Here is a 10,945-nt window from a genome sequence, read left to right as displayed (position 1 = left end):
GAAGGGAGTTGAGGCTATGGGAGTAGCCTAATTTCCTAACTTAACAAGAGGTATTGTCAAACATCAAAAAGGGGGAGATTGTTGGTGCAATATTCCCTAGGTCAAGGTTGACCTGGTTAACCAAGCCTGAGTCTTGGTTTGGGTTTCGATGTTTGACAATATATTGGGTTTAGATGATATGGACAATGCAGGTGCAGTTGTTCATTTGGGGAGATTGTTGATACAATTCCCGTTTGGTCAAAGTTGACCAGTTAAGATTGTGAAGGAAAGTCAAGTAGGTCAAGGTTGACTGGATACTTGACTGAAAGTCCTGGTGAGTGAAGCCAGGCAGAAGGAAGTCCTAGTGAGTGAAGCCAGGCAGAAGAAAGTCCTAGTGAGTGAAGCTAGGCAGAAAGAAAGTCCTGGTGAGTGAAGCCAGGCAGAAGGAAGTCCTGGTGAGTGAAGCCAGGCAGAAGAAAGTCCTAGTGAGTGAAGCTAGGCAGAAGGAAAATCCTAGTGAGTGAAGTTAGGTGAAAGTCCTGGTGAGTGAAGCTAGACAAGAGGAAAATCCTGGTGAGTGAAGTCAGGTGAAAGACCTAGTGAGTGAAGCTAGGCAATTGGGAAAGTCCTGGTGAGTTAAGCCAGGCAGGAGAAATCCAGATGGGTCAAGGTTGACCAGACATCTGGTGAGAGTCCAAGTAGGTCAAAGGGATTGACCGGATACTTGGCAAGAAGAGAAAAGTCCAATTAGGTCAGAGGGATTGACCGGATACTTGGCAAGAAGAGAAAAGTCCAAGTGGGTCAAAGGGATTGACCAGACACTTGGTGAGAGAGTCCTAGCTGGTCAAGGGTGACCGGATGCTAGGTCTTATGTACCAACAAGTCATGGTTGACTAGATGTTGGTTTAAGGGGCTTTGGACTTGGTTTTGGGCAAAAACCAAGATCTGGATTGATCAGCCGATTGATCCAGCAGATTTGGATTGATCCGTGGATCGATCCGGTGAGTCCCCGCGAACAGAACCCCTCTGGATCGATCGGTGGATCGATCCAGAGGTCCCAATCGATCAGTGGATCGATTGGGACGCTGCTGCTTCGCGCGATAAGCGCTGGATCGATCCGTGGATCGATCCAGGCGTTTTTCCATAGCACATAGGCGCTCTGGATCGATCCGTGGATCGATCCAAAGCCTCCCCGATCGATTGGGAGCATTCCAATCGATCAGGATTCGACCGTTAGCGTCGATTTAAGCTGCAGGAGTTCATTTCCTTCTACATCGCTTCCACGACAAAGCTCAGATCTTCACCAGCGACTCCACAGAGCTCTCCACGCCAGTTCTTGAAGTTCTTGGAGGTTCTTCCAAGTCAAGAGACGGATCTATTGCAAGAGGAAGAAAGCTAGGGTTAGGGTTTTCTTGTACTCATTGTAAGCTTTGTGCTTGTATTTTGTATCCTTTCCCCTTCCTTTTGTAGTGTGGACTTGTAGGGCTTCTCCGCCTTCGGTAGTTATCGAAAAGGAGGGTTTTATTAGTGGAGGGTGCGTGAGTAGATGTGGATCCTTGGACTAATCACCTCTTGTGAGGTGGATACCAAGTAAACCAACATTGTTAGCATTGTGTGGTTTGTTTCTTGTATTTTCGCTGCACATCTTTGAAGAAACAAGCAACGACGAGCACCTAGCGAGCGACGAGCTATTCCCCCCCCCCCCCCCCCCTCTAGCTACTTTTCGGTCCCAATACATCTGAGAAGTCTAAGAAAGTCACTAAGAAGGCCGCAAGGGAGGCAATCCCTAAAGTTGACCTAGTGGAAGTGACCAAGGCTTTTAAGAAGCCTAAAAAGGTTTTTAGGAAGGTCTTTAGGGAAGTTATCCATAATGAGTACCTAGAGCATCCAAGGAGCACCAATAGGTGTAGGGTTCCTAGGAGCATTTTCTCTACCCCTTAGATGGGTTAGAAAGTGTCAACTCAAATTGGAAGGGTAGTTAACCCAACTTTGATGAATTTAACACTCGGAGAGCATTTTCAAGGTTATTGTTAACCTCTGAAAATGAAATGGATTATTATTTACTCTTTGGAAGAGTAAAATATGCCAAAATTTGAGAAATTTAACTTAATTTAAATTGGCATAATCAATCAAGAGTAAAAGAAATGCCAAGTTGGATTTTGGTATTTTCTTGAAGAAAATGGGGGCAATCTAGATAAATTTTAGGTTTAGCTAAGGATTAAGAATACTTAGATAGATAATCTAGGTATATTTTATTTATTCTAAAACTTACCGTGATTGTTTGCCCATTATATGTCATGATATCATATTTTACATTCATGCTTATTATGAAAAATATAAAAATATCATATCATGTCATACATACATCATGTAGTTATAGCAGATTTTCTTTTAAAAATTATTCATTTTGATGTATGTCATATATCATCATGTATTATTTTAATTTCCTTGCAATTAAGAACAAATGACATTTACTAACAAGTGACATCTTAGGTGGATGTTCAAAATTTCTAAAATACCTAGATAGATATGCATGATCCCTAGATTAGGGTAAAACCAAAATCTACATCTCACAAAGACTATAAGGTGACTTGTATGTGTCTTAGTGCACATTAAATACAAGTGAGATGTTAGGGTGATGAGCAAGACTCAAGATGTTGATTTAGTATATTTTTTTTGTTTTGATTTCATCTAAACACATATGTATTCTAATCATTGAGAAAGCTAATATACAAATCATGTGCATTGAGCCCAAGGAATATGGATGAAAATTGGTTTTGAAAAATATTTTAAATATACTTTGGAAAACCTTGGTGAAAACTATCTTTTGCTAGTAATCATCATTGAAGAGTTAGACACAAACTTGGAAGAAACATTGAAGTTTTTACAAGTTTCCAATTTTATGTCAATCTTTGAAAATAAGATGTATTTTCTTATAAAACTATTTTTCCATGATAGTATATATCCTAAATAGTATCTACAAGAGTTTTCATGATTTTTAGAATTTTATAGAATTTTTAGGGCATTTCTAAAATTTGGCTGAAATTGGATTTCAGAATTTTATAAACCCAATCGATCAGCCAATCGATTGGGAAGCCTCAATCGATCAGTCAATCGATTAAGCTGCGTTTCTTCATGAGTAGAGCCTCGCTGGATCGATCAGCTGATCGATTCAACCTGCCTGGATCGATCAGTGAATCGATTCAAAGGCAATTTCCGCGAACAGAAGCTAGTGGAATCGATCAGGCGATCGATTGAAATGGTCTCAATTGATTAAGACTCAACTTTAATCGATTGGGAATACTGATTTTGGCTGGGAAAGTCTAATTTCAGTATTTAAACCATTTTTAATCTAGGTAACCATTCCTAACTCCTTGGAATAATTTTGTACACATTTAGGGGGAGTTTTCATGATGAAAGTAAGAATGGATTAGTTTCGGAAGACTAAGTTGAAGTTTAGGTTAAGGTTTGGTTTCAATATTGAATTTTAAACCTTAAAACTTTAAATTTTTGGTTTCCTAAAAGTTTAGGGATTCCAAGTCATTGTTTGTGTAATGACAAAAGTTTAAAGCATGTCTTTAGGGGGATCACTCACTAAGGACATGGAAATTATTTTCCGAAACCATGGAAGGTGGTATATCCATCGCTTGAAAAATGCTCAAAGATGAGCATTGGATACAATGAAGTGTATGGGACCTTCATTGTGTTTGTGAAGAGATTTAATTCTCAAGGGTGGGTATTGAAGATAATAAAGGGTATGAGACCATCATTCTTGAATTGGTTAATGCTCAAGTGTGAGCATTGGAGATAATGAAGGGTATGGGACCTTCATTGTGGTATCATGAACAACATGTGTTGTTGTGAACAACGGTGAGTAACTCTTCAGGGAGAGAGTTTTTGATATGCGCCAATAGGGAGAGAATATAGAGTTTAAGTTAGGCCTTCATTACTTAAAGTGAAATTTTGCCCTCTAGGAAAGGGGGAGAATGAAGGAAACCCTCTTTCATATCTTAGCATGAAAGGAAGTTGAGGCTATGAGATTAGCCTAACTTAAAGGTATTATCAAATATCAAAAAGGGAGAGATTGTGTTGGTCTCTTTGGAGGCTGGCAAGAGGGGAGTGGTGAATTACCCTGCACAAAAAAACCACAACCCTTCTTGGACTTCTTAAACTAACACTTGTATAAACAAATAAGAGCAATAAACTAAAAGAAGAGGCACAGGAGTTTACTTGGTTACAACCGGGGAGGTTGTTAATCTAAGGAGAATGAAACGCACACTAAAGATCTCCTTCAGACGTAGAAGCCTCTTACAACATTCAAGCACAGAAAAATAAGAAGCTAAACTAACAATGAAAGCATACAAGTATTGTAATCAGAATTGCTTGTTGTTGTTGAGCTTCTTGGACCAAGGCTATATTAATAGCCTTGGTCGGGGCGCCTGGAAGGGTTCCAGGCGCCTGGGAGGGGATAAAACTTTATCCCTTCTCGCATAGATTGCGTTTGACCGGGATCTGGATAACATCCAGATCTGGGCACCCAAAAGGGTTCCGGGCAGCGCCCCGGACTAGTCCGGGGGTCCAGAAGGGTTCCGGGCGCCCGGACCAAGAAAATCAACAGTGTTGACTTTTTCAGTCCGGGCCCTCTATTCCGGTTCAGCTCGCCTCGGTCCGGGTCTTCTGCTCTGGCTTCGCTTGCTTGGGTGATCTCGGCCATCCGGAATAGGGCTCACCCGAACCCAAGTTTCGGCCTTCTCCTCAAACAGCCTTCCTCCCCGATTTCTTGTCCCTCGAATGTCGCGTACGTTCTTCTCGTCCACCGGTGTACTCTTTCGCGGCACCTCGTCCCTTGGACACACTGAGTCCGTCGGCTCTCTCTCCGTGTCGTCCATCTTGCTAGCCGCATCTTCCGCTCGACTTCCTGTGCTCTTAAGCTCCTGCACACTTAGACACAAGGGTTAAACCAAACATGACCTAACTTAACTTGTTTGATCACATCAAAACAACCTTGGGATTCCAACAATCTCCCTCTTTTTGATGTGAACAACCCAAGTTAAGTTAGGGTAAACAAATGCAAGAAAAAATGCAATGTAAAGATAATTAATTTTGAAAATAAGTGCAAACAGATTTTTCAGTTAAAAAAATATATTATACCTCCTCCCAGACTTAATATTGCCTTCTCCCCCTTTGATCACATAAAAAATGGGGTTCCTTAATAAGTCTAAGGTTATTTTTTAAAAAAAAAATTACAATAAATTAGAAAATTTTAAATGTTAAAAAAATTCTAAGTGAGAAAATTTTAGGCAGAAAATTTTCTAAGTAACACAATTTCTAAGTAAGAAAAATTTTAATTTTCTAAGTTAAAAATAAAATTTTTGTGCAATGAAATAACTTAAAAAATATTTTAACAAAAATAATTTAAATACTAAATTTTCTAAGTGAAATTTTTAGAAGAAATTTTAATAAGTGTTAAACTATTGGCAAATATTGAAAGCAATTAATTTTTATGCTTATTAGTTTGTCAATTAAATATTTAATTCAGAAATTAGCTTCTAGGTTGTAGCGAGGCACTAGGTCTTCTTGGTTATTGGATCATCAACCACTTCTAGACAAAGTCTTTTAATGAATTCAAATATTTAATTTTCTACCTGAAAGTCTTAAGTCTAATTTCATTTTCAATTTAAACAAGTTTTTGAAACCCAATATAGGTTCCTTCCTACAGGGTTAATCAGGTATTTTCTAGGTATATAAGCCTTTGATATTTTTCTGATCTGACTTTTGTGAAACCTATAATACCAGTTTAATCCTCTATAATTTCTAAAAGCAGAAATATTTGAATAAGCAGAATTTTTTAAGTTTTCTATTTCTTCTTTTAATTTATCATTTTCAAGTCTAACTTTATCAAAATCTTCTATCAAACATGATTTTGCTAAAATTCTCTTTATTTCTAAATTTTCATTTTTTAATTTTTTTTTTACTTTTTGATTTGTACATATATTTTGCCATAGACTTAATACCATAATAAAGTTGATCAGGAGGTAAGAGACATACCTCACTTACCATATCAAACTTGACGCCTGACTCTCCCCCTTCTTCGCTGCATTCATCTGAAGTCGCTCCCCCTTCATCTGTAACGACCACCCTTCTTACTACTACTACTCTCTAAGGATGACCGTTACTTAACTACTAACTCTACTTAACCAGTGTGATTAAAAACCACATGGAAACCCTACTGAAAAATTTCGGCAGAATCTCCCTTGTACCGGTGACCATATTCAACAATACATGCAGTATATATACTCAGCCACAAGCGGCTGGAACACATAACAATCAACCACGCAGTATAAAAATTCTAACTCAGCAACAATAAAGGAAAACTAATCCATACTCACAACTGAATAGCAAACACAGTATCAAGTGTCCTTATAAACAGTTATCAAATTTCCTTAACACATAAAGACTTAATTAACTCAAAGAACAAATCATAATTCATTTTATTCGCAAGGATCCCTAGAACTTCCATAGTGCAGACATCACACACCCCTCTTGCATCTCCTTGTCGCCTTCCTTCATATTAGCTTTCCTTTTTCTTTATCTGCAGTAGGAGAAAGTGCAGTCTATAAGCATAAAGCTTAGTGAGCGCTATCTAACTCACAAAAACTCGATATGCATGTATACAAATAAAAACATGCTAAAACTGAATGCTAATATGTAAAGCTACTCATGCTCATAAATGGCAAAGAAATCAACTAACAGAAAAGATAACATGTATAACTACTCATGCTCATAAACTAATAAAGAAAGCAAACTAACTGGAATGCCAACATATAAAGCAAAACATGCTCATCAACTAGCAAATAAATAACATGTAAGAAACTAAACATGTAAAAGCTGCTAGCATAAAAGAAAACTAAACTTGCTGATCTTTAAAACAAAGTGAAACTTCTTTTACTCTAAGCCTATTCTTATATTTCACTTGTTTAAAATTTATACTTTAATACTTGAAAATAATAATCAACTTGTCTTGGGCCTGGCATAGTACTTATGCGCGTTCCCTAATAGGTTGGGGTAGCGAGCCGCCAATCCTAAAAGAGCAGACCTTGGTCTACCAGGGCCAAGACCTTGGAATTGAACACCTGGATTTGTTTAACGACAACCTTGGAAGTCGGGTACTAGCCTCTTCTTAAAAGTAAAATACTTATTATCTTAATTACTTCTTTAAATGCCTTGGCATATTAATAAGCACCTTGTGTGCTAAAATCCCTAAAATCTTGACTTTGGGATTTACTTAAGGCCTTGGCCTTTTCTTTCTTTTCTTTTTCTTTCTTTTTACTTGTTAATGCTTCTAAAAGAATTTGATAGAACTCTTATTTTCCCATTAGAATACATGGTTGTTCATGCTTATTAAAATAGCAAATGAAAACTAAAGAAACTGCTCATGTGTATCTAGTAATAAAGAAAACTGATCATGCTCAACTTATAGCAATTAAAAACTGCACATGCTCAATAATAGCAAATGAAAACTAGAAAATCTGCATATAAGACTAATACAAATCTGCACTGTGAATGTTACAAAATTCTACAAACATTCCTACCTCGAGAGGAAACTATTGAGGCATATATGCACCTAAGAAAAGTAGGCTGAATTCTATACCAAAATCATGCCTAATGAGCTAGAGAAAAATGGATATTGCTTCTACTTAAACTCGATGTTCACTAACTACTCAGCTAAATCCCTAGCAACCATTCTGCACAATAAATTGCAAAATAAAGGAATCAAGCTTGCTGAATTGAAACTTTAAAAATTAAACTTGCTGAATTATCAAAAAGAAAGGCTGTCCTATGCTCTAATAGAGCTGTACGTTTCTGCAGAGAACACAAAGAAAGCTTGAACTGGAATAGGCTCCAAAGGGGGGTTGTTCTAAACTCCAAATGGAGTTGTTCTTGTCTGCAAAAATGCACAAAGAAGGAGGTTGTTCACTACTACAATTGAAGCTACTCTTAACTACTGCAAATACCACAGAGAAATGGGACTGTTGGTGCCCCTTTCCTAACACAAACCAAACTAAACCTGTTGGAAAGTTGAAACCTATATAAAGCTTGTTTCGTTCCCAAAATCAAAACCCATATCTAGCAATAGGATACTAATTCTAGCTGCCACAGAATTTAAAAGGAAGAAAACCAAGAATGCATGCTACTAAACTTCAATTAAACAGAACCCTAATCAAAAGGGAACAACTTGGCCGGAATTAATGGTCATGGCAGCACCTAACACAAGCAACCCGAAACTACACTCTTCCCCTATTCAATGTCAACTGCCCTATATCTAAAGGAACAAGAATGCCTAGTTCATACAATTATTTCCCTTCTTTAAAGTGCACGGCAGCAAACACACAAGTGATTTCACAGAATACTTCGAAATTCAAAAGACACAAGCATAATCTTTATAGCATGATTCAAAATCAAGAAGAACAAATCTGAAATCCCCTCCTACCACATGCTCCAGAAATCTATCTCACGGCAAAATCATAAAACCAAAATCCTATATCACGGCAGCAAGGAAAACAAAACTCGGAGCTATCCTACTGCAGGTGAGTAGCAACTCACCTCGCTGTTTTGAACTTACAACCGGAAAAGAGGATTCTAAAGCTTCTAGGGTTCGAAGAAGGTGAAGATCTCGGCGATCCCTTCCTTTTCGGGTGTTCTCCTTGACGAGGAGAGCTCGGATCCGCAAGATTCGCCGGAGGAAGCCTTCGCCGGCCGCCGGAGAGAAGCTCCAAAGTTGCTGCGGTTCCGCCCGAAACCAGCGACGCCGTCGCGTGAGAAGAGGAGAAGTTTAGAGCTCGGGAAGAAAATTTAGGTCTTTTTAAAACTAGGTTTCCTATTACTAACTATAGCTTATATATTTGTCGCTTCATATTTGATTAACACTGACCGCTAGCGCAGTTGGTCCGTTGGGTTTTGCTCGAAGCCACAGGTCTGTGCTTCGATTCTCAGCCGCGCCTCTTTTTCTCCAATTTATTTCAAACGTTCCAGCTACTGCATATATCTATTTCGCTCCATATAAGGTTAACAAAATCGTGTAGCTCAGCTGGTTGGGCTGGTTTCGGCTAAGATTCGGCTCGGGTCGAGGTTGTGGGTTCAAAACTTGGCTTCAACATATTTCTTCTCTTTTTTTTTTTTTTTTAACTTCTTTCTCTTGGTAAAAACACCAAACGAACTCCAAAAATTATGTAAAAATACTCTAAAAATTTCTAAAAATCTCTAGAATATTTTAAAGGTATTTCCAAATATTTTTATGGACTTTTAGAACTTGAAATAGGGAAAATTGGGTCGTTACATCATCGATGTTGGCTTCTGATGTGCTTTGCTCTTCATGGTTCGCCATCAGTGCTAGACCGGCATATTCTTGTATTCCAGACTCAGATGATGAGTTGTCATCCCAAGTAGCTTTCAGAGTCTTGTACTTCTTGGGTATCTTGACTTTATCCTTTTTGAGTTCTGGGCAATCCTCTTTTAAGTGTCTTTCCTTTTGGCACTGGTAGCAACAAACCCTTCTTCTATTTCTTAGATTTTTCTTATTCTGCATTTCTTTAAATTTATTAGATTTAAAGAATTTTTTGAAATTCCTTACCATATAAGCTTCTTGATCTTATTCTGAGTCTAACTTGGGTTCATCCTTCTTGATTGCAGTTAGCGTCATAATCTGACTTGATTCTTTTGTTGTCCCTACACATCTGATTTCATGTAATTCTAAAGTTGAAAAAAGTTCCTCTAGGGTACTTACCTTTAGATCATTTGTGATGTAGTAGGCACGTTTACTGAGGTCCAATTTGGAGTCCTGGGAAAGACATTGAGTGCATAGCGTAGCATGTCCTGGTTGGTTATCGTTTCTCCGAGGTTTTCGAGTCCGGTGATTAGTTCTTTTACCTTTGTGTGTAGATCGGCTACCTTCTCACCTTTTTCCAAACGGATATTTGTCAGTTTGTTCTGAAGTATATCTCTTCTTGCAAGTTTGGCTTCGGATGTGCCTTCGTGGAGTTCCAAGAATTTTTTTCTAGAATTCTTTGGCCGACAAGTAGCTTCCGATGCGATTGACTTCTTGAGGTAGCAGCACGCTCAGCAAGTGATATTCTGCCCAGTTATTTGCTACGGAATCATTTTGTTCTTTCTTCGTCCAAAGACTTTCTTCTTTTTCCTCTCCATTTTGATTCGTAGGAGCTACAAAATCATATTTTATTATTAAATGAATTTCAAAGTATGTTTTCAGAAATACCTCTATACGATATTTCCAGTATACAAAGTCTCCCTCAAATTTTGGTGGAACGATGCTTGGTCCGGCCATTGGTTGCTTTGCTTCGGTCGGCGGTTAGTCTTTCTGAAGCGTCCTCGCTCTAATATCATTTGTTGGTCTCTTTGGAGGGCGACAAGAGGGGAAGGGTGAATTACCCTACACAAAAAAAACACAACCCTTCTCGGATTTTTTAAACTAACACTTGCATAAATAAATAAGAGCAATAAACTAAAAGAAGAGGCACAGGAATTTACTTGATTACAATCGGGGAGGTTGTTAATCCAAGGAGAATGAAACGCACACTAAAGATCTCCTTCTGGCGAAGAAGCCTTTTACAACATTCAAGCATAGAAAAATAAGAAGCTAACCTAACAATGAAAGCATATAAGTGTTGTAATCAGAATTTCTTGTTGTTGTTGAGCTTCTTGGACCAAGGCTATATTTATAACCTTGGTCGGGGTGCATGGAAGGGTTCCAGGCACCTGGGAGGGGATAAAACTTTATCTATTCTCGCATAGATCGCATTTGACCGCGATCTAGATAACATCCAGGTCTAGGCACCCGGACCAAGGAAGTCAACAATGTTGACTTTTTTTGTCTGGGCCCTCTATTCCAATTCAGCTCGCCTCAGTCCGGGTCTTCCGCTCTGGCTCCGCTTGCTTGGGTGATCTCGGC

The sequence above is a fragment of the Zingiber officinale genome, chromosome 5A (assembly GCF_018446385.1).
Source record: "Zingiber officinale cultivar Zhangliang chromosome 5A, Zo_v1.1, whole genome shotgun sequence".
Classification (NCBI taxonomy): Eukaryota; Viridiplantae; Streptophyta; class Magnoliopsida; order Zingiberales; family Zingiberaceae; genus Zingiber; species Zingiber officinale.
This window is presented reverse-complemented; position numbering follows the sequence as displayed.